At 35.4% G+C, this 24545-nt stretch overlaps 1 long non-coding RNA gene and 2 other non-coding genes across 3 annotated transcripts; 2 read left to right on the forward strand and 1 right to left on the reverse strand.

The window, feature by feature from the left end:
- Positions 1–459: 459 nt before the first annotated feature.
- LOC128294257 (small nucleolar RNA R71) lies at positions 460–566 on the reverse strand. The gene has a single exon (XR_008284571.1). It is a non-coding gene; the product is annotated as a small nucleolar RNA R71 (small nucleolar RNA).
- A 13687-nt stretch (positions 567–14253) lies between these two features.
- Positions 14254–14359, forward strand: LOC128294349 (small nucleolar RNA R71). The gene has a single exon (XR_008284661.1). It is a non-coding gene; the product is annotated as a small nucleolar RNA R71 (small nucleolar RNA).
- Positions 14360–16475: 2116 nt separating this feature from the next.
- LOC128293984 (uncharacterized) lies at positions 16476–17422 on the forward strand. The gene is made up of 2 exons (XR_008284149.1): positions 16476–16515; positions 17207–17422. It is a non-coding gene; the product is annotated as an uncharacterized LOC128293984 (long non-coding RNA).
- Positions 17423–24545: the final 7123 nt, after the last annotated feature.

Genomic DNA, 24545 nt, shown 5'->3' on the forward strand with positions numbered 1-24545 from the left:
GAAGACAATACTCAAACCCCAACTAACGAGATGGCTGAAAACCCAGGCGATCAGCTGCCTCCTGCAATTGCAACTAATCAAAATCCTACTCCACGTACTATGTATGACTATGCTAAACCTTCTTTAACAGGAATTGAGTCTAGTATAGTTAGACCTACTATTGTTGCAAATAATTTCGAACTAAAACCTAACACAATTCAGATGATACAGCAGTTTGTTCAGTTTGATGGTTTGCAGGATGAGGATCCCAACACGCACTTGGCGAATTTTCTTGAATTTTGCGATACATTCAAAATCAATGGCATATCTGGTGATGCCATTCGTCTTCAGTTATTTCCCTTTTCACTGAGAAACAAAGTTAAACAGTGGTTGAACTCGTTACCATGAGGGTCTATCACTACTTGGGAACAAATGACCGAGAAGTTTTTACTAAAATATTTTTCACCAGCTAAAATGGCTAAATTACGTAATGATATCTCTTCTTTTGTGCAGATGGATTTAGAAACACTTTACGATGCATGGGAGAGATACAAGGACTTACTGAGAAGGTGCCATCACCATGGGTTACCGCTTTGGCTGCAAGTTCAAACATTCTACAATGGTATGAATCCCTCGACAAGACAAATGATTAACGCAGCTACTGGCAGAACCATCAACAATAAAACACCGGAAGATGCCTATGAATTCATAGAGGAGATGTCATTGAACAACTATCAGTGGCAAGTTATGAGGACAAAGCCAACGAGAACAGCAGGCGTCTATAACATCGATCCAGTCACCATGCTCTCTAATCAGGTAAAACTTCTCAATAAAAATATTGATAGTTTTCTTGGTTCTGCGCAAGTACATCCAGTAATGAGGTGTGACTCAAGCGGAGGAGGTGTACATACAGCATACCAATCCTTCAATCCTACAACTAAAGAGGAACAAGTCAACTATATGGGTAATAATAACATTAGATCTCAAAATAACCCATACAGTAATACTTATAATGCCAGTTGGAGGAACCAAACAAATTTCTCCTGGGGTGGTCATGGAAATCAAAAGCCATAAAATCCTCAGGGTTTTGAACAGCCACCTTATCAACAGGAGAAAAAACCAAACCTTGAAGAGATGCTTTCTAAATTCATCTCGGTGCTAGAAACCCGTTTCCAAAATACCGAGACAAAACTTAAGAATCAACAAGCATCGATCCAAGGACTCGAAAATCAGATAGGCCAGCTATCCAAGCTAATCTCCGAACGACCACAAGGTAGCCTACCAAGTAATACTGAACCTAATCCAAGGGAACACCTCAATGCAATCAGCACTCAAGATAAGAAAGGATTCATTGCACCTGAGCCAGAAATATAGCAAGACAACGCAATGAACAAAGGACGAGAAGAGGTAAACAATAATGATCCCAAACAGGTAAGTACAACTCATGAACCTCGTGTGCCATATCCTAAAGCGATGACGAAAGACAAAACAGAAGAACAATTCGGTAAGTTTGTCAAACTCTTAAAGAAATTACATATTAACTTACCCTTTATTGAAGTTCTTTTGTAGATGCCTAACTCAGAAAAATTCTTAAAGGAACTTTTGAGCAATAAAAGGAAATTAGACGCTACATCACATGTGGAACTCAATGCAGTTTGCTCAGCTATTCTAAAGAATGAGCAACATAACAAATTGAAAGATCCAGGGAGTTTTCCAATTCCTTGCTTAATTGGTAGTCTATCTGTGAATAATGCTTTAGCTGATTTAGGGGCATGTATAAATGTTATACCATATAAAATATTTAAACGACTAGGTCTTGGTAAACCCAAATAGACTAGGATGAGCATACAATTGGCTGACAAAACAGTTAGATTTCCTAAGGGTATTATTGAAGACGTTCTCGTTAAAATTGAAAAAATTATTTACCCAGTAGACTTCATTGTCTTAGATATGGATGAGGATAACAAGGTACCTCTAATTTTAGGACGACCATTTTTAGCAACTTCCAGAACCATTATTAATGTAGGCACAGGAGAGCTAACACTTCATGCAGGTGATGACGCAGTAACACTCAAAGCACACAACTCAGTCAAAACCTCTAAGACTCAAGATAATGCTATAAAAACTATCGATGATAAAACTAATATTCAATCGTCCTTACAGGAACTTCCTCGAAGAAAGACAACAGAGACAGTGCACTACTATCATGAAGAGAACAAAGACGTCCATGAAGAACGAAGACTATGGATAGAGGAGCTAGACGAATTGCGAGAACACAAACCGAGAACACATGATAAACCAAAACTACACAAAAACAAGCCCAATACCTCTCCTAATCAACTTCAGGTCAGTGATACAGTCTTACTAGATGTCCTTGATCCTCACATTGTCACTACCACCATGATCATTCAATAGAGAGGTAAGTCGATCTTAGACTATAAATAAACGCTTCTCGGGAGGCAACCCGAGTACTAACCATTTTAAATTATTTTAAATTCAAGTTTTAAATATTTAGGTCACTAACAGAGTATTTGAAGCACAGGTTCCCAGCATCACACGGCCAGTAACCCGGTCGTGCTTAAGGCCGTGTGCCCAACACGGAGGGAAACACGGCCGTGCGATATGGCCGTTCGAAAACAGGGTAAAGAATTTTCCCCAAAACACGGGGTGTGATAAATCCCCACGGCCGTGCGACATGGCCGTGGGTGCACTTGATAGGAAAAACACAGGCGTGGGGATGGAAACCCACGGGCGTGCCAGGGACAAGGCTCGATTCTATTTCTTCGACATGGGCGGGCGACACGTCCGTGCCCTTCAGCCGTGTACAACAATCCACGGGCGTGCTACCATAACACACGGGTATAGGAGAAACGAACACAGCTAGGCACGGCCGTGCTATATGACCGTGTACCACACACGCTCAAGACACACGGGCATGGGAGAATAACCAATCATGACCAAAAATTGCAAAATTCAAAACACACGAGCTCACCCTCATTAGTACACGGGCGTGGCCCTAGGCCGTGTGGCCTTCCCCTATATAAGCAAATTACTGTTCATTTTCTTCTTCCTTTCCAAAGCCCTAGCCGAAATCTCCCCTTCTCCACTCCCTCATCCCTATTCTCAGCCACCACTACCCTCTCATCCAGTTCATGCGGCAGCTTCATATGCTAACATCTCTGAGCACCTCACCCGATTCGAGCTTCAGTGTTTTCAACAATTTGACAATATTGATGCTACTCTACGGCAAAGTGGTCAGCACCTCCACATCTCATTGCTAGTTCCACCTCACGAACCATCCAGCGATGAGGATATTTAGAAATATTTATTTATCATTTTATGTTTTTAATTGAAACTACTTTTTATTTTTTTAGATTTTAGAATTTTATTTTTAATCATGAATTTCGGTTATTCCTTTTCGAGTACTTATTCTTCCTAATATCCCCTAAAAAGTTCCTAATTTTATCTCAGTTATATAGAACTCCTAAGCTCATCATCACATAGGAACTACAACTCCACCGGGAAAGGTTCTCCATGACTGCCATGTCTTGCTCGACCACGACCATAGCTACCACTAGATATAATATTCTTTTGGCGCAAGACTTATGGCCTAATGAACCTCTACGACCACCGGAGTATCCTCCTCCACTTTTAAACCGATCACTCTCCAAAACTCTAAGTTTGAGGAATTCATCATACAGGAAGTTTCACTTCTCTCCCTATCTTATTTTTATTCTCTAACATCTATCTTTGTACATTGAGGGTAATGTACATCTTAAGTGTGGGGGGTATTCATTAATAATCACCTTGTTCTCATGAAAAACTCTCATATCATATTTAGGATAAATTTTAATTGATTTATGATTCTGATTGATATATCTTGAATTAAAACATAAGCATTTATGCATTGATTGTTTAAACTTTAAGAAATTAGAGAATCAAGCATGATAAGTTGATTTTTAAGAATTTAAAATCTTAAGTTGTTTCCCCAAAGTTTAGGTATTACTTTGAGTTAGAATTCATAAGTTTTAAACATCAAAAAGCCATAATTTTTGTGAGATTTTTGAGCCTTTTGAGCATCTATTCATCCTTTGATGCTCACTTTTATTATTGCTTTGAGTACGTCAGTATTGAACTGTTATTCTAGAACTTGCTTGATTATGCATGTCGAGACCACACCATTTGATTTGATATATCAAAATGATTAAGGCACTTAGGATTAACCCACTCATGCCATTAAAAGCCTACCTCCACAATTAACCCCTAGTAAACCCCTTGAGCCTAACAAGCCATTCATTGTATTACCCTTAATATTAATCTTTAACCCATTATTGTTGAAATCCCCCAAATTAATTTGATCCCTATTTTTGTCGAGATTTGAGTTGGAAAAGTTTCTTAGCTATGTTTTTCTTCTTTATTGAACTTGTTCTTAAAAAAAATTATGTATACATATTAGTAATTCCAGATTCTGAGAAGAAGCTCTGTTGTACGCAAGTGAAGGTTAACTATTTTTCCAATTAGGAAATTTTTCAATTCAATCTCGATTCCAACCCTTTCTTTCAGCTTGTGACCACACCCGCTAACCAAACCTCATTACAACCCTCTAAAGACCTTTTGATTGATGTATCATCTTAAATTATAGTGGTGGAGATTTGAATTTCATGCAAGCCTATGGTAATGACTTTTCATTATTGACTATTGAGTGCTTCATTTATTGTCCTTAAACACCTCGAGTGATTTGAGTGAATCTGTAGTGAGGATGTGAAACTCTATGATATTCTGAATCAAAGGTAATTACTTAGATGAGGGGAGACACCCATGTTTGCATGAATAAAATACTCAACTTGGAATGTTTGAAGGCCTGTGGATTATTTTAAGATATTATCAATAATAATTATAAGTTGAGAAGAATTTATCTTGATTATGGGTTGAGAATATTGCTTGAGGACAAGCAAATGCTTAAGTATGGGGGTATTTGATAAACCATAAATTATACATATTTTTACCCCATCTTTAATACATTTTATAGATGATTTCTCATTAGAATTGGTGAATTCGATGCTCCTAATGCTTTAATTTCATGTTTTGTACTTAGGAGAGCATCAGGAGCCAAAAATGAGCCAAAAACGAGCCAAAAAGGGACAAAACGGACCAAATCGAGAAGATGACACTACTTAAGCCTTGCCACACGGGCAGCTCACACACCCGTGTTTTTCTAGGGTGTCGATCAAGGCTTTCACGATTCACACGGCCTGGCAATCACGTCACACGGCCGTGTCACACGGGCGTGTCCCTGCTATGCCCAAGTTAAGTCCAAATCGGAAAAGGCCACTTTGGAGGGTTTCTAGGCATCCCAAAGCCTATAAATACGCACTAGAGGAGGAGAAAAATGGATACGGAGAAGAAGGGTAAGGAATTACCCCAAGGAAGCCAATTGATCCATCTCAGAAGCCGAATTCATCATCAAGACTGAAGATCTCTCTTCAATTCCCCTTTAGGAGTTTTGGGTTTTCTTTATGTTTTGTATTCTTTATTCTTCTGAGATGTTTTCTTATTTAGTTATGAACTAAATCCCCTAAATACCTAAGGGGAATGAAACCTAAGACGAATCTTGTCATTATTTTCTGAATCGTATGATAAATATTTAACTTGTTCTTAATTATGTGTTCTTAATTCTTGCTTTGATATCCCAGGATACTGATTCAAGACATGCTCTTATTTAGAAGAGGAATAGACCCTGTCTAAGAGTACATTTGCCATAATTAAGCGGAGTTAATTGCGCGCCTAAAAATAAGGTGACAAGATTTTGCCAGATTAGGGTGAAACCTAATAAGGGGATCCACAGATCGAGTTAATGCAACCCTAGAGTGTTAATTAGAGAAAAGTCTTTGTTATTCAATCTAGGTATTAGACGTTATTAGTCTTGAATAGGGATAATAACATAACTTAGGGATCTCTACGGAACAAGTTGAATGAATAAATCGTCCGATTCGAAGCCAGAATAACAAGTACAGTCTAAGTGGATTTTTCCTTAGGTATTGTCTCAAGTCAATCGATTTTCCCAAAAGTAATTCCCCAATTCTTTTCTCTGTGCGTTTTTAGTTTAAATAATTAGTTAATTAAAACAAACCCCTTTTATTCTTAAGCTAGATAATAAAAAGATAGTTATTACTAGTACTTTTGGTTCTCTTGGGTACAATATCCCGATCTTGCCATTACTATACTATTGTTCGATAGGTACGCTTGCTTTTTAGTCGTGATAATAGTTAGTCTAGGTTTGGTCTTCATTATAAATATTTATTACTTGTTACGAATCACGTGATCAATATGTATGTGACATGTAGATATAGGTGAAGGTGGTGGTAGAGGTTGGGTTCCACAATCACAGTACCCAGCGAAGAGGTTATCATGGTGATCGGTGTCATGGTGGCTATAGTCGTGGTCAAGCAGGACATGGCAGTCGTGGAGGATTGTTTGTTTATTCCTGAGTAGCTTCCATCGACTGAACCTTTTGAAACTATGATGCCATAATAATATTTAAGGGATTTATATTTATAGGGTTGTTATGGTTAGTAATAATGAGATAACTAGATAAAAGAAAATTCAAATTATACTAATAAAAGTCTTGTAAGAAAATGATAAATAAAGTCCAAAAGAAACGCAAAAATAAAAATTAAATAAAAAGAAAAACAAATTAAAATTTCAATAGACTTAAAAGTCCTCGTGGACAGCTGGATTGTGAGGTGGTGGTGTTGGAGGCAATATGTAAAAATGTTGGCAAATTTGTTGTAGAGTCACCTCGATGCTATCGAATTGCTGAGTGCAATATTACTCAAAGTGATGAAAGTGGTCTGAAACTTCAGACAATGAAGCAGCCGCATAAACTGCTTGGTGACTCGGTGGTGGCTGAGAAGGTGGGTCCTCCTGAAATGTAGGGATATCATCAGGAATATCCTCGGCGTCATCCTCATCAGTAGCTCGTGCAAGTCGGTACTGAGGAGGGTCGAACCCACGATGACGCTCAATCATCCGCATATAGAGCAAACTTTAGATGCCCTACGGGGACATCTGGCCAATAAGCGTAAGGGAATAAGACTGTGTTGCTGTATTCAGGACCCCAAAATATCGCGCTAGTCGAGTCACATATGGGCCAAGGCTGATGACTCCCTTTCAGTGTCGCTTGGTTTGATGGCGAAAGGCAAGGATGATGACGTAGGCGAGATAAAAAATGTGCCCTTCACTCATGCTCCACAGGAAGTATGCGTCGTGAGTGTTAACGATGCCAGTGCTTTCTCACCTCCCTATTAAGGTGTGTACTGGAAGGGCATGGAGATATCGCAGAGCTAGAGCTAGAGCCAATGCCTTTGAGTGGCTGGGGTCATAAATGCCTTTAATAGGTCTCAGCGCTGACCAACATCATGTAGGCGCAAAATGTATATGGCGATGGAGGTGTGGAAAATTGTCGGCCTCCATAAACTCGTCTGTATAGAGTCCCAAGGCGACGCCAAATTCTGGTACACTCAGCTGCTGTATTAGACCTCCATGGCAGATTTGGACTGTTCCTGAGTCGTTATGCTCCACCATAACTATTTGCATCTGAAACGTCGAGCATAGTTCCAAAGTAAACTTTAGACACGTTGGCTCGATGATGTCAAAAAATCAATCCCATGGAATGATAGCTAGGAGGGCTCGAACTGAATCAGCTAGATAGACCTACTCTAATGCAGTCTAATCGATGCAACGGCCCACACCTAAGGGTTGGGCTCGTAGAATTAGAAATAGTTCCTCCTGGGGCCCTGGTGAAAATTGGAGGAATGGATGTCGTATCTCAGCAGTGGGGCTAGAGGAGGATGTCGCTCCTTTTAGTTTTTTAGAGGCAGGGACCGCAACTTTCTTACCTTTTGGGTTCATCATGATGTCTACAAATAAAGACTAAGTTATCAATAAAATAATCCCCACACCTGCAAGCCAAAGATCTGAGTAGTCCAAAATAATAAATTGGTCGTAAAATAGTATGGGCAAATACTTAAGCATGCTGAAACTAAATAGTGACACTGCATAGGAATCAAAGGACCAAAAGGATAATGATAAATAAAAGTGAGAAAATAGTACTAAAAAATAAACAAATCCCAACTAAAAGACAAATAAAGTTATTATTAGCAAAAGAAATACCAGAAATAGTGATAAAAATACCTAGGAATTGATATAGACAACTTATGTTAAACATGAAAGCAGTAAATAGATGAAGAAACAATGAAACAGGGATGCAAAGGAGATGATAATACTAAATATAGTGTGGGTAGAGTAGGAAGAAATGGAAACACAAAAGACCAAGAATGAGTGAAAGTAGCACTATGGATAAGTCAAGCACTATTATCAGTAAAATGGAAGATCACTAAACAGAAATAAGAATCACAAGCATGAATATCATTAGCAGTGGAAAGAATAACCAAAAATAGTCAAATGAAACAAGCAATAAAATAAAGATAGTAAAATAAATGAAGATAATGGAGGGAAAAGGATGGACAAACGCAGTAGTGCTTGATGGTGCTCGGTGTGCACTCGGGGTGAGTAGGTCAGAGGGGGAGGCGAAAGAGAGGAAAAAGGGAGAAGAAGAGGCAGGGCTGGTTGGGGAAGATAGGAGAATGGTGAAGGTTTTATATGATGAGGTTAAATTAGGGTTAGGGGAGGGTTATAAAAGGGGGCCATGGTCGTGTAAGCCCTGTTTTGGGCCACACGGCCGTGGCACACTCCTGTGTGGTGTGTTCCGAGCCCGTGTTTTTCGTGAAAAGTAGTCAGTGTCGCACAAGGTTTTTTGGCCATGCTCGTGTGCCCAAGCCGTGTGGTGCGCACGGCCGCATCACATGGCCATGTGCACATTCGTTCGCTTCTCCCACGCCCGTGTTAGGTCCGCCATGCCCGTGTTCATGAGTTGTGCTTGTGGGTCGATGCTTTAAGTCAGTATCGTACACGGCCCATGGCTATGCCCGTGTGCCGCGTCGCACGGCCATGTGGTGCTCCCTTCGTTTCTCTCATGCCTGTGGTAGGTCTAACACACCCGTGTCCATTTATTAGAATTGTGAACGGCCTTTAAGCACGGCCCTAGAATCAACCCGTGTTCTATTTTGACTTTGTTGCATGTTTCAATCTTTGGGCAAGTTCTCACACAGCCTCAAGCACGATCGTGCGATAGGCCATGCGGCTCCCGTCGTAGCCCGTGTCTCTGCTGATTTATTTGGGGAATTAAAGTGCAGTTTCAACACGGTCTGGGACACACCCGTGTCCTTTAGCCATATGGTGCACACGGCCGTGTCGCACAGTCGTGGCTATTTATCGCAGCCTGTGTGTAATCCTGTTTTAGAGAAAATATTTGTCCTGTTTTAGCACGGCCATGGGCATGCCCGTGTTTACTGCTCGTGGGGATCCCAGGGCCTTAAGCACGCGCGTGTGCTAGGCCGTGTGTGCCAGGAATTCATGTGTGCCAGGAATACCTGCAGTTAGATTGTAATACAAAAAGGAAAAACAAACTAAGTTATTTAGTGGGGCTAGTGCTCAAGTTGCCTCTCAATAAGGCTTATTTAAAGTCTAAGCTCGACTTTACCTTGTAGGAATGTTAGGCAGGCTCGTGGATTTGTAGCTTTTCTCCATTGTCTTTAAAATCCTCACCGTTATAAAGTTTAAGATAATGTCCATTTACCTTAAAAGTGCCTTAGGATGGGTGACTTACCTCTACTGTGCCATACGGAAAGACATTTTGGACTACAAAAAGACCTAACCATCGTGATTTAAGCTTTCCAGGAAACAATTTGAGCCTTGAGTTGTATAACAAGATAATATATCCAACTTCAAATTACTTGTGCTTCTTTAGACGAGTATCATGGCGGCGCTTCGTTGCTTCCTTGTATAATCGTAAGTTCTCATAGGTAGTAGCTCGCCATTCCTCTAACTCGTTCACCTGCATCAATCTCTTTTCACCTGCAAGTCTAAGATCAAAGTTTAGAAATTTTATAGCCCAGAATGCTTTATGTTCTAGTTCAAACGGTAAATGAAAACTTTTCCCATAAACAAGTCTGTAAGGAGACATTCCTATGGGGGTCTTAAAAACGGTTCTATAGGCCTATAAAGCATCATCTAGTTTCTTTGCTCAATCCTTCCTATTTGACTCTACAGTCTTTTCTAAGATGCGTTTAAGCTCTCGGTTGGCGACTTCAACTTGTCCACTAGTTTGAGGATGGTAAGGGGTAGCTGTTCTGTGGTAAACTCTATATTTCTTAAGGGTTTTATCGAATTGAAAATTACAGAAATGAGTGCCCCTATCACTGATAATTGCTCTAGGTGCTCCAAATCGAGAGAAAGTTTTCTTAAGGAACTTCACCACTACTCTAGCATCATTAGTAGGTAAAGCGTGGGCTTCCACCCATTTAGACATATAATCAACAGCTACTAATATGTATTTATTCTCAAATGAGCTAAGGAATGGACCCATGAAATCAATACCCCATATATCAAGTATTTCACATGAAAGCATGTATGTTTGGGGCATTTAGTCACGTTTAGAGATATTACCTGTTCGTTGGCATTTATCGCAAATAACAATATACCTGTTGGCGTCTTTGAATAGTGTGGGCCAGTAAAAACCTGATTCGAGTATTTCATGTGCGGTCCTAGTTCCACTGTAATGTCCTCTAGTCGGTCTTGAGTGGCAATATTCCAAAATTTTAATAGCTTCTGTCTTTGTAATGCATCTTCGAATTACTTGATCTGCACATATACGAAAAAGAAAAGGTTCTTCCCAAAAATAGTTTTTCACATCAGTGAAGAATCGCTTCTTTTGCTGATGTGTCAACCCTTTTGGTATAACATTAGCGGCTAAAAAATTCTCAGTGTCTGCAAACCAAGGTTCCTCAGAGTCAGAGATAGCAAAAAGTTGTTTTTTAGGGAATGAGTCATTTATTTCCTATTCGTTAAGTTCATTGAGATGTGGGTTTTCTAATCTAGATAAATTATCTGCTACAAGATTTTCTACTCCTTTCTTATCTTAAATTTCTAAATCAAATTCCTGCAACAATAAAATCTATCTTATTAGTCGAGGTTTTGCATCTGTTTTAGTAAGGAGGTATCGAAGAGCTGAATGATCAGTGTAAACAACAATTTTAGATAATATTAAATATGGTCTAAATTTATCGAATGCAAAAGCCACAGCTAATAATTCTCTCTCAGTCGTCGTGTAATTTTCTTGTGTGGCTGTCAAAGTTTTGCTAGCATAATAGGTCGGATGAAAGTGCTTGCCTTTTCGCTGTCCAAGAATTGCACCTACTGTAAAATCACTTGAATCGCATATTAGTTCAAAGGGTAAATTCCAATCAGGTGTAACTACAATCGGAGCGTTACTTAATTTATCCTTAAGGGTTTTGAACGCTTCTAAACAATCCTGACCGAAATTGAAAGGTACATCTTTCTCTAGTAAATTCGTTAAAGGCTTAGCTATTTTAGAAAAGTCCTTAATAAATCTTATATAAAATCTAGCATAACCTAAAAAACTACGAATAACCTTAACTGAATTAGGGGGAGGTAGCTTCTCAATAGTTTCAACTTTTGCTTTATCGACCTCGATTCCTTTCCTAGAAATTTTGCGGCCTAACACAATCCCCTCACGAACCATGAAGTGAAATTTTTCTCAATTCAACACAAGATTTGTTTCCTCACATCTCATTAGAACTCATTTTAAATTTAAAAAAGAAAGATGGAAAGAGTTACCGAATATCGAGAAGTCATCCATAAATACCTCCATAATGTCTTCCACGAGTTCATCAAAAATGGCTAACATGCATCGCTGAAAAGTAGCAGGAGCATTACATAATCCAAAAGGCATTTGTCGATAAGCAAACGTACTGTATGGACATGTAAATGTCATTTTCTCTTCGTCCTCAGGAGCTATTGGGATTTGGAAATAACCGGAGAGTCCATCTAGGAAGCAATAATACAAGTGCCCAGATAACCTTTCCAACATCTGATCAATGAATGGTAGGGGAAAGTGATCTTTTCTAGTGGCATCATTTAATTTTTTATAGTCAATGCAAACTCTCTATCCCGTGATCGTTCGAGTTGGAATTAATTCGTTCTTCTCATTGGCCACAATTGTCATGCCTCATTTCTTAGGAACAACTTGCATAGGACTCACCCAAGAACAATCAGAAATAGGATAAATAATTCAAGTATCTAGAAGTTTAATTACCTCAGCTTTTACGACTTCTTTCATTATGATTCAATCGTCTTTGAGCTTGCACAGAAGGATTGTATTCATCTTCTATTAGAATTTTATGTGTACGAAAATAAGGGTTGATCCCTCTTATGTCAGAAATCTTCCAAGTTATGGCTCTTTTATGCTCTTTTAATACTTTGAGTAACTAGTCTTTTTTGGTTGGCTATAAATCTGAAGCAATAATTACTGGTAATGTGGAATTATCTCCAAGAAACGCATACTCTAAGTGATCTGGTAGTTGCTTTAGTTCCAATTTAGGTGGTTCTTCAACAGAGGGTTTTAATTTCAAATCATTGTTTACCTCAATACCCTCATAGTTCTTCTATCTTAGTGAAGGCTCATTGAAATTTAGTTCAGCTTTTATCTTACATATCGCAGAATCATCATCAATTACCTTCTCTCTTTGGGCGAGACACAGTTCCAACGTGTCCTTATGTACGATTTCCTGTAAAGAATCTTGAGTAGCATGATCAATAAAGTCAACAAAATAACATGAGTCATCCTGTTCCTTAGAAAACCTCATAGCATCATAAATTTTAAAAATAATCTCCTCGTCACCTACTCCAAGCACAAGTTTACCATCACCCACATCAATAACAGCCCTAGCAGTGGCTAAAAATGGATGACCTAAAATCAAAGGCACCTCAATATCCTCATCCATGTCAAGCACAACAAAATCAACAGGGAATATAAATTTGTCTACTTTTACAAGTACATCCTCTATAATACCCTTACGATATTTAACAGATCTACTAGCTAGTTGAATACTCATCCTAATGGGTTTCGATTCCCCAAGACCAAGTTGCTTGAACATTTTATAAGGCATCAAATTAATGCTAGCACCTAAATCTTCTCAACATTCAAACTACCAATTAAGCAGGGTATAGTAAAACTTCCTAGATCTTTCAGTTTGGTTGGCAGTTTATTTTGGAGTATGGCCAAGCATTCCTCGTTGAGTTCCACTGTAGACAAGTCTTCAAAATTCTTTTTATTTTTTAGAAGCTCCTTTAAAAATTTTGCATATGTAGGCATCTGTGAGATAGCTTCAACAAAGGGTAAATTAATATGTAATTGTTTAAAAAGTTTAAGAAATTTACCGAATTATGTATCCATACGGTCTTTCTTCAACTTTACTGGGTATGAGAATGGTGGTTTATATTCCCTCAACACCGGTTTTTCATTGTTTTCGAGTTTTTCCTCCTCATCTTCTTTTCTGCTGGATTCTGGTGGCAGCTTCTTTTCAGATTCAGCTAACACCTTCCCACTCCTTAATGTAATTGCTTCACATGTTCTTTTAGATTGGGTTTGGTATGGCTAGGTAGGCTCCCTAGTGGTCTCTCTGAAATCATCTTAGCTAGTTGCCCAATTTGATTCTTGAGCCCTTGAATTGATGCTTGATGATTTTTAAGTGCAGTTTCAGTGTTCTGAAAACGAGTTTTCGCTAATGTAATAAACTTTTTCATCATCTCCTCAAGGTTCGGCTTTTTCTCTTGCTGGTAAGGTTGTTGTTGAAAGCCTAGGGGAGATGGTGGTCTTTGATTTCTTTAGCCTCCCCATGAGAAATTTGGGTGGTTCGTCCAACCTGCATTGTAAGTGTTACTATAAGGATTATTGTGAGGCCGAGAATTATTACCCATATAGTTCATTTGCTCGTTCTCCATGTTAGGGCCGTAGGATGGATAGTCTAAATTGCTCGTTCCACCTCCACTTGCATCGCACTGCATTACTGGATGAACCTGTGAAGAACCAAGTAACCCATCAATTTTTCTATTCAAAAGTTCTACCTAATTGGAAAGCATAGCAACCAAATCGACGTCAAAAATGCCGGCCACTTTTTTCGGCCTTGTCCTCATAACTTGTCACGATAATTATTCAGTGACATCTCTTATATAAACTCATAAGCCTCTTCAGGTGTCTTATTGTTAATAGTCCTACCAGCAGTTGCGTCAATCATCTATCTAGTCCAGGGATTCAAACCGTTGTGGAAAGTTTGAACTTGTAGCCAAAGGGGTAACCCATGGTGATGGCACCTCCTCAATAGATCCTTATATCTTTCCCATGCATCATAGAGTGTTTCTAAATCATCTACACAAAAGAAGAAATGTCATTCCTTAATTTAGCCATTTTAACCGGCGAAAAATATTTAAGAAAAAATTTTTATGTCATTTGTTCCCAAGTGGTGATTGATCCTTGCGGCAACGAGTTCAACCACTATTTACCTTATTCCTCAATGAGAATGGGAATAGACGAAGGCGAATGGCATCGTCAGAAACACCATTGATCTTAAAGGTGTCGTAGAATTCCAGAAAATTTACTAAATGAGTATTTGGATCCTCATCCTGCAAACCATCAAAATGAACAAACTGTTGTATCATTTGAATCATGTTAAGTTTTAGTTCAAAATTATTTGCAGCAATAGCAGGCCTAACTATACTCGATTCAGTTCCTGTTAAGGTAGGTTTAACATAATCATACATAGTACGAGGAGCGGGATTTTGATCTACCAGATTTGCAGCAACCACAGGAGGTAACGAATTATTCTCATTATCAGCCATCTCCTCGGTTGTGGTATGAATAACATCCTCTTGCCCTTCTTCTATGTATTGTAGGCTTTACCTTATTTCTCTTTGATTTCTACGAGCTGTGCTTTTGATTTCACTATCAAAAAGTAAAGGTCTTGACGGGTTTCTTCTAGTAATAAACTATAAAAACCTGTCAGAAGTAAATAAAAGAAAATTTAGTAATTAAGAAAAAATTAAAAACAAAATTAAATTGCAATAATAAAAAAATAAAGAATGGCTAAAGTAATAAAAATTAAACGTTCCTAATATCTTAGTCCTCGGTAACGGCGCCAAATACTTGATGGTCGCTAAACTAACTAAACATTCGACTAAGGCAAGCACACCTATCGAACAGTAGTATAGTTATGGTGATATCGGAAATATCGTATCCACGAGGACTAAAAGTACTAGTAATTACTATCTTTTTATTATCTAGCCTAAGAATTAAAGAATGTTTTTTAAACTAAAACTAATTATCTAATTAACTAAGATTACGACAGAGATTAACTTTTTAGAAAACCGATGGAGAAGACAATACCCAAGGAAGAATCCACCTAGACTTGTAACGGCCTAATTTTCAGTGGTGTCAGAAATGGTGATTTGAGATCACTAAATCCGACAAATAAGATTGAACAAGATAGTAATTTAATATTTATGAGTCAAGTAAGAATTTAGAAGAATTTGTGAAATGGTGAAATTAGTGAATTAAAAGAATTTATTAGGTTAAACGGGTCAAAAACGAGGTATCGAGACCTCAAAATTGAAAATTGAGCTATAAATATTTTTATAAATATTTATGGAGTGTCATTGAGTTAGTATTAAAGTTTCATTAGAAAATTTTAACGTTTGGATGGCTAATTAATTAAAAAGGACTAAATTGAAAATAGAGAAAAATTTGTTAAATTGTGAGTAAATAGCTTAAGTATTTAAAAAGATGGATTTAAAGAGCAATTAGACCCAAAGGTTAATGGCTGGACGGTTTGGGTATGAAATAAGCAAGAAAACAATGTGAACAAGGGGCAAAATTGGAAATAGCATAAAAGTTAATAGTTAAATAATGATTTAATTGAAAAATCTAGACATTTCTTCATATTTTCTCAGCCAAAACGCCATAGAAGGTCTGGAGAAAGCTGTTTTTCATATTTTTACATCATGTGAGTTTAATTCTTGCTTTTTCTTGATAATTTTTATGTTTTTATGACTTTTACAATTAGGTCCACTTATAGAATTCATTAGTTTTTGATTTTATGGGTGAAATTGGAAGTTACCCTGGATGTATAAGGGAATTTTATGATGAATTATTATGAAAATTAAGTTCTAATTTCATATTAAGGTGGTTTTATTAAGTGATTTTGATAGGAAATGATATTTAGGACCTAATTGTGAAAAAGTTGTGAATTGAAGGTTGCTGTTGAAATTCAGAATATAAAAGGTTTTGAAATAGTTTATAATGATAAAATAAAGTGTTAATTGAGAAAAATTAGTTCAATTGATGGGTGAATTGAGCAGGGACTAAATTGTGAAAACTATAAATTTTTGGGTAAAGCGCAATTTTGAAATTTAAACAGCATAAATTGTGAAGTGAAATAGAAATCAAATAAATGCTAATGAGTAGAAATATTTTATATTATAGATCAAGAATCCAAGAAGAACGAGGAAAAGAAAAAGTTGCGAATAGTCCCTAAATTTCAATATCTTCTACAAATTAGCCGGGTAAGTTCATATGGTTGAATTTAGATGTTTATTTGTGAATGATTGAAGTATATAATGTATTATTATATACGAATTTGTTGTGGGATTGTGTAGATTTTGTTAATGAAAGAATAAATGTGGAAATGCAAATTAGGAAAAACGCAGGATTGAGTAATGCGTTAGTATCGTGACGTGTGATGAATTGATGATAAGACCATGGTTGTTCCATGGCAAAGTGTGAAATGTAGGTATGGTATCATCCATCTTGAGTTGTGAAATGTAGGTATGGTATTATCCATACTGAGTTGTGAAATGTAGGTATGGTATTATCAAATCCATACTGAGTTAAGAAATGTAGGTATGGCATTTCCCATACCGAATTGAAAAATGTAGGTATGGTATTTCAATGAGAAAAACCATACTGAGTTGTGAATCGTGGCATTGAGCAACGACGTACTCAATTTCGTAAGCCGTTTCCTAATTTGATTATAAGAAATAAAAGAAAAGTGATCCAAATGAAAGAGATTGAGTAGTTGTTACTGTTGAGCTCAACTATGTGAATTATTATAACAATGGTTGTGAATAGCAGGAAACTTTAGTAAATGTTTTGGTATTGTTTGGAAATATTATATTTGGTAAGCATTACTTTTAAACCTATGAACTTACTAAGCTTCAATAAGCTTACTTGTGCGTGTTTAATATTTTTATGTAGATTGACTTGAAGTGAAGTGGGTAGATCGGATCAACACAACAAAGCACACTATCCAGATCAATTCCGATAGCTTTTGTTTTATGTTTGAAGATTTATATGGCATGTATAGAGTTTAAATGAAATGAAGTAAAGATGTTATAAACTAGTTAACAACATTTTGTACTAAAACAGTTTTTGGTTAGTAGCAGTAGTTTGAGTTTGAAAATTTACCATAAATCATGAAAATCTAATTAGAGGTTTAATAAAATATGAAATTAAATCTTATTGAATCTAGGTTCACATAGAAGAAACGGTGTAAGCAAAAGGCTTTCATATCAGGAGATATTTGAATTTTTGTGAGACAAGGTCAGAGTGATTTTGAACTCCCCTATTCTGATTTGTAAAAATAATTAAAAATTTTAAAACAATTAATTAGGAGTCATACTATATATGTATGGATTCCTTATTGAGTCTATTTTTAATAGAAACAAATGGCTTGGTTATTTGAATTCTGTACATAGAGAAATTTGGTTCGTAGTGCACAGGGGTCAGAGCAGCCGAACCCTGAAATAGGGGAGACTTCAAATAATAAACTGTACTAATTGGCCCAACAAAAAATTCTAGAAAAACATTAGTAAGTAGATACATGAGCCTAGATTCGGGGAAAATTTACGGATTTGGATTTTGAGTTTTGTAACTCGAGATATGATTTTTTTTGTGTCTGTAACGCAGTTAGACAGCTTGTCTGGAAAGTGTGATATAAATTGTTTAAATTTGTTTAAGTGCTCAAATAAGTTTAGTAATGCCTCGTGCTCGACTCCGGCGATGGTCTCGGGTAAAGGGGGCGTTACAAGACTTCACTTATTACGTTTGAGTTAGACGATTTATTCACTTTACTTAATCCGTAGAAATCCCTGATTTATGTTAATATCTCTCTTGAGGCTAAAAACAACTGACTCTAGGTTGATTAATTGAAATCTCTTTCTAATTAAAACCCCTATTGTCGCATTAACTCGATTTATGGATTCCCTTATTAGATTTGACTCTAATCTGACAGATTTATATCTTCCTATCTCTAGGATTGCATGCAACTCCGCTTAATTATGAATGATCTACCCTTAAACAGGGATTTTTGCTCCTCTAAATAAGCACATCAAAAACCTAAATTAATATCCTGGAATATTAAAGCAAGGGTTAAATTCACAATTAAAAATAAGAACAAGTATTTATCATATAACTCAAATAATAATAAGATCCATCTTAGGTTTTATCTTCCTTAGGTATTTAAGGAGTTTAGTTCATAATAATAATGGAAAACATCTCAAAATTTGGAAAACAACAAAACATAAAGAAACCTAAATAACTTTTAGGAAATTGGATGGAAATCTTCAGTCTTGATGTAGATCCTCCCTCTAAGGTGATTCTGATGGCTGTCCTTGAGTATTTTCTACCTTCAACTCTGCGTCCCCTTTAATCCTCTTCTAGGGTCTTTAAATAGACTTTGGAATGCCCAAATTCGCCCAAAATAAGCCTTTTCCGAGTAGAATTAGACTTAGGCTGGACAGCGACACGGCCGTGTGCCACGCCCGTGTGAAGGGGCTCAGACCATGATTCTGACTTGGATTGATGTTGACACAGCCATGACACATAGGCGTGTGGTCTACCCGTGTGTCACACATGGGCATGTGGCTCACTCGTGTGGAAGTGCCTAGGCCATGTGCTAAGCTAAATTAGGCCCATTTTGTCCGTTTTTGGCCAGTTTCTTGCTCTTTTCGCCTTCCAATGCTCACCTAAGTGTAAAACATGAATTTAAAGGATTAGGAGCATTGAATTCAAAAAAACCAAAGAAAAATGATCCATAAATATGCCAAGCATGGGGTAAAAATATGTATATATTACGGTTTATCAATGAACAATAGAAAATTTTTGGACATTGGAAACAAGAAGTTCGTGTGGGTTTAGAACACCTATGAAATTTATGTTTCGCTTTAGGTTTATCATTCTCCTCATTAGTACGATGTGTGTGCACTATTGTGAAATCACAAACACTCAAACAAGAAAAATTTTCAAGTAAAATAAAGCCTCACCGTTAGCACTTGCAAGAAAAATAACTCTTAGAGGCAAAGAAAAATAAATTAAGATCTTCTCACTTGTAAATGTTATAGAGTAATCAATCTTAGTAATCTTGAAGAAGTTATGGGGATCACTCTTTAACAAATATAACTTAAAGCTCTAAGAAGCCAAAAGAAAAGCTTGACTCCTTCGAAATTTGAGTTGCACAGAGGAAGAGAGGCAATTCTTTCGTACCTACGAACACAAGAAATAAGAATGTGTTAGAATGCATAATAGAACAAAAAAAAATCTAAACAAAGGAAAACCTAAAGCTAAAATCAAGAAAAATTAAAACTACCCAATAGAAAATCGAAAAATGGAAAAACAACTCGAATATTTATTTTAAGGTATTCTTGATGTGCTAAAATCAAAAAATTTAATCCGAAGCCCCTTTGTATGATGAAAATTAGATCTAGAAATTTTCGGTATGAAATTCAACTCACATAATATGTTTTTTTATTTTTACCCTTTTTTTTAGTTTTCAATATTTTTTATCTTTTGTGGGGAAATAATTTTTGCAATGTATCATAATGCCAAATACTGTAGACAAAATTTCAAATATTTTTAAAATCGTTTACCCACCGGAAATATATTTTTCCAAATATTTTTTGGGTAAAAATCAATTTTCAGAGGCTATCAAATAGCAGCAACAAGAAATAGTGTTTAGCACAAGGAAAACAACTAAAAGAATTCCCAAATGTAATACCAAATGATATGGGCAGCAGGCCAAAATTGGATTCAAGTTGTTGTGGCACAAGGAAAAACCGAATCGAAGAGTAATAAAGTCTTACTTGGCATTTAAGATACCTAAAACGAATTAACACTAAGTGAAAAAGAGCAATCAAGGTAGTGAATAAAAGTACAAGGAAGAATGAATTCAAGTAAGAAGGAAGAAGGTCCAAAGAATTTTTAATGATTATAAGTCAAATCTTTCAAGGAAATCATTGGATCTTGAAACCTAAAACTTCAAAAGAGTATGAAGTATTAGAAAAAGATTAAGAAGAACAAAATCAAGATTAGAAAAAAGATATTGAAAAGATGGATAAAGATTTGAACGGAAGAAGATGAAAGATGATACTCTATAAAACTCTTTGAAGAGCTGATCTCCAACAAGCTTCACAATTGATTGTAACCAACCCCCTTGGTTGGCCAACTAGTAAATTGGAGAATGAAGAGATTCTATGGCTTCACAAAAAAAAAAAAACAAGAAGAAAACACTTCTAAAAATCACAAGAAAGTTATCTTGGAAAGATAAACTCAAAGAGCTAGAAGACTTTATTCAATGAATGTGTGTTTATTAAATAATGAAGAGGCTTTTATATAGGCTAGCTAATTACATGAAAATAAAAATCTTAAGTATAATGAAAACTCTAGTTTATATGAACAAAAAGTGGTAGTGGATGTAAACTTTCTTGTTGACTAAAAATCATTCCTAAACAACTTAAAATACTTAAAAATAACCTAAAATTCAGAATAAATAAATAATAATAATATAAAAACTAATAAATGCAATATTGGACTCATCTATAATCAAAATTAAGTCTTAAAATTTAACCCAATATGATTCAAACTCGAATTAAAGCTTGAAACTTGTAATTTCCCGTAATAATATCGTCCAATAATTCTACTTGCCCAGTCTTCACTAAAATGGTCATAACTTGAGCTCCTAGACTCAAATCAAGGTATTCAAAGTAAATTTCGAAGCTAAGAGATATCTCTTCAGGCATCTCAACCGATAAATTCCTAGATCCCATCCAAAAGGTCATCACAATTGGATTGATTTTCCAAACTTAAAAATTGGCAACTTCGGTGAATTGAATTTAATATCCATGCATGTATCAATTATTTAGTTATGGAGTCAATTCACTAAAAGTACCATGAATGAACTCCTCATTGTATACCATTATGAAGGCAACTTAGATTTACGATTCATCTAATGACCTTATCATAAGTGTGTTACTCTCATGAGATATCCTTAATCTCTTTAGGTAAAACCCATTCACCCAATACAATCTTATTTTATCTAATGGTCACCCTTGAATCTTCCACGACAAAAAATATTATTACTAATAAATAATAATAATAATAATAATAATTCTTCCCTAACAAATTACTTGTAGCCACGTTTCTTTTTCGTAATTCATGCAATGTTAGTAAGAAGGTATCATTTACTCTTTAATTAAGCTATGAATATCACTATTTTAAGTGAAATCATTTCATGCCATACATAAGCTATATACCCAACATATCAAGTCTCAACTCTAATACCAACTAAGCAATGGCTTTTAATGTATGAAATCATATGAGTTACATACACTTAGTCAGTCACTTACTCAAAATTGAGTCAAGTCACAATATAAACATCACAAGTGAACAAATACATAAACGAATTTAGGATAAATTCAACTTGGGTCATGTCCAATGTATTGTAAATCTAGACAATCACACCTATGTCTCTATCTTTCTAGGAGTCGTCCACTTCAATACTCAAGATAAGGTATCTCTCCAATTTGATTTGATAGAAAACATAATATTCCCTTGAATTAATTGCTCATTTTTCATTCCTTAAACTACGGACCATTTAGATTAGCTACTAATATAAGATGTCTTCCTGTATCATAATTCATCCCTATGATGCAACTTAGTATTAGTTAACCCTTAGGTGACCAATGAGTCAATATTTGTTTTGTTCATTTTGCTTTTCTTGCAAAAACTAATGAGAAAAATAATACAAAAGATAATAATTTTAGCTATGGAATTTTATGAATCGGCCTATTCGAAAAAATGCGAGCATGAGGACAAAATAATTGCGTTAACAGCACAAAATCCCAACAAATATCCAACAACAAATAAGTCCCTATGCCTTCAATCAAAGCCTTCATGTTGTTCCTCATATATAGGAAACGCTCATTTTAGTTTGTAGTTTGGATCATAAGGAATCTTTGTATCATGTTGGAGGCATGAGTAGTAGAACCAGAATTAAACCCCCAAGTATTATTAGGAACTTCAATTAAGTTTGATTTGAAATATACAAAAGTATAAAAGGTTACCTTTGTTTTCAAACCAAACTTTGTGTATTTGGCAATCTTTTTGATAGTGTCCTAATTTCAATCAGAAGTAACACTTATCTACCATTCATTCCTTATTCTCTCCATTGAAGACACTAGCTGGTGTGTTTTTCCTCTTCTTAAACTTGTTGGTTTTTACTTTAGGCCCTTTGCCAACTCATTACCCCACAAAGTTGATGGAATAACTTCCTTGACTTATTAATCTTGCTTCATACTAAATGAGCTCACTAGTCAATGTATTAACATCTCACTTATCTTTAATAATGTTATAGTTAAATTGAAATGACAATAATTTGGAGGTGTTAAGTTCAATATAAATTGTAATAAAAAGGAGTCATCAATCGTAATCCCTAAAATCTTTAACTTTGCTGCAATACTAGTCATCTTGACGATATGTTCTAGCATTCCCCTCAACCCATTGAACTTCATGATCATGATTTGTGCCATAAAAGTACCAAAGAGTGGCTTATTTGCATAATGGAAACGTTAATGTAAGATTTCCTTTCACACTTTCAATTTGTGGAATTGTAGTCTTAATGTTGTTGGCAATAGAATTTCACAAAATAAACATAACTCTCAATCTGTTTGACCATTCCCAATTTATTTTTTGTACAACTTCTCTTACTCATTGATTAAGTCAATAATAGCAATAGGTTTTTCTTCTAATAATGTTTAATCAAGACCCAAAACACTTAAATAGTACTTGTTTACTACATTTAAAGAATAACTCGTTAAATAAAGCAATAGATGAGGCTTGTGAATGATTGAAATAGTTGCAAAATAATAAAAGTAAAAAAAACATAAATGCTCAAAATAATGAAATTACTTTTGAGTTCAAATAAACAAATAATGAAGTAAATCCTAGTTCTCCTTTGGGCAAATACTACAATATACTATCTTAAATAAAAGCTACTAATTTTAAGGAACAAATAAATAATTTCATCATATATACATGTTACTTTTGCACATTCAAATATATATCTAAAAATTATATTAATTTATCACCATAATTTTCACAATCCATTGAATAAATAATTCACCTTTGAGCAAATTTTAGAGTTCTAATGAATAGTGAAAGTTAATTATCTATTTTTCCATTATAAACATTTCACTAATTATATGGATATTAACAACTTATACATGCATAATTTAATTGATATCTATGAAAACTTTCTAATTTGAACACTTTGGTGACTAATAAATTACATATCACATACATAACTTGTATAGGAACTTTTAATCCCCATTTATATAAAATGCTAAAACACACATTATAATATATCCTCAATTTTCATTATAATACTTAAAAATAATACATGAGAAATAAATAATTTTATATTAATTATAAATTTAGAACATAATAAATAATTAAACTTAATAAAAATTAAAAATAAATAAATATATTACATTATCATAAATCGTAATGCTAAAACATAATAAATAATAAATAATATCTCCATCAACCTCACTTTGACTTTTTAAACAATAAGCACGAATTAAAACATTTTAAAGCATAAAGTCTTGACACTCTTATCTTCCAAATTGCCAAGAGCCAACCACATTCTAATATTAAATCGCAACAACATACAAGAGATGCTGACAATAAAATCAATGACATAAAATAAACCTTAGTCATTAACTTAAAATAAACCTTACTCAAAACAAAATCTCTTTTTAAGTGATTGAAATCGCGATAATATAAAGTAATTAAAAATAAAATTAATCTATTGATTAAGTCTTAGCTTGATTGGTATGGATATCGTTACCAATATAAGAGGACGTGGATTCAAGTGCATTGAAGCGCATTATCCTCTTATTTATAAATTGGGAAGGGGTATAGTTAATTTTAAACATTGTACCAAAAGAACAGATATTATTAGAACATATAATTTTTACGAACATAGAAAATTTCATGATGCGAAATTAAAATCGACCATTGAATTTGACAAAGAAAATCACGATAAATTATTTTCTCTATCTTGACATTTTCCATTAAGGTTATACAAACCCTAAGTGATGAAGATTATAAACTTAACATTTATGTTATGTTTGGTAAGAATATTACTTTGTACACATTTAATAATTGAGGGAGGGGAATAGGGTTGTTTGGAATTGAACCCAAACTTTCATGTCTACAACATAATATTCTTACCATTAGATTAAGAAGTTGTTGGCAAGAG

Source organism: Gossypium arboreum, chromosome 6 (genome assembly GCF_025698485.1).
Source record: "Gossypium arboreum isolate Shixiya-1 chromosome 6, ASM2569848v2, whole genome shotgun sequence".
Classification (NCBI taxonomy): domain Eukaryota; kingdom Viridiplantae; phylum Streptophyta; class Magnoliopsida; order Malvales; family Malvaceae; genus Gossypium; species Gossypium arboreum.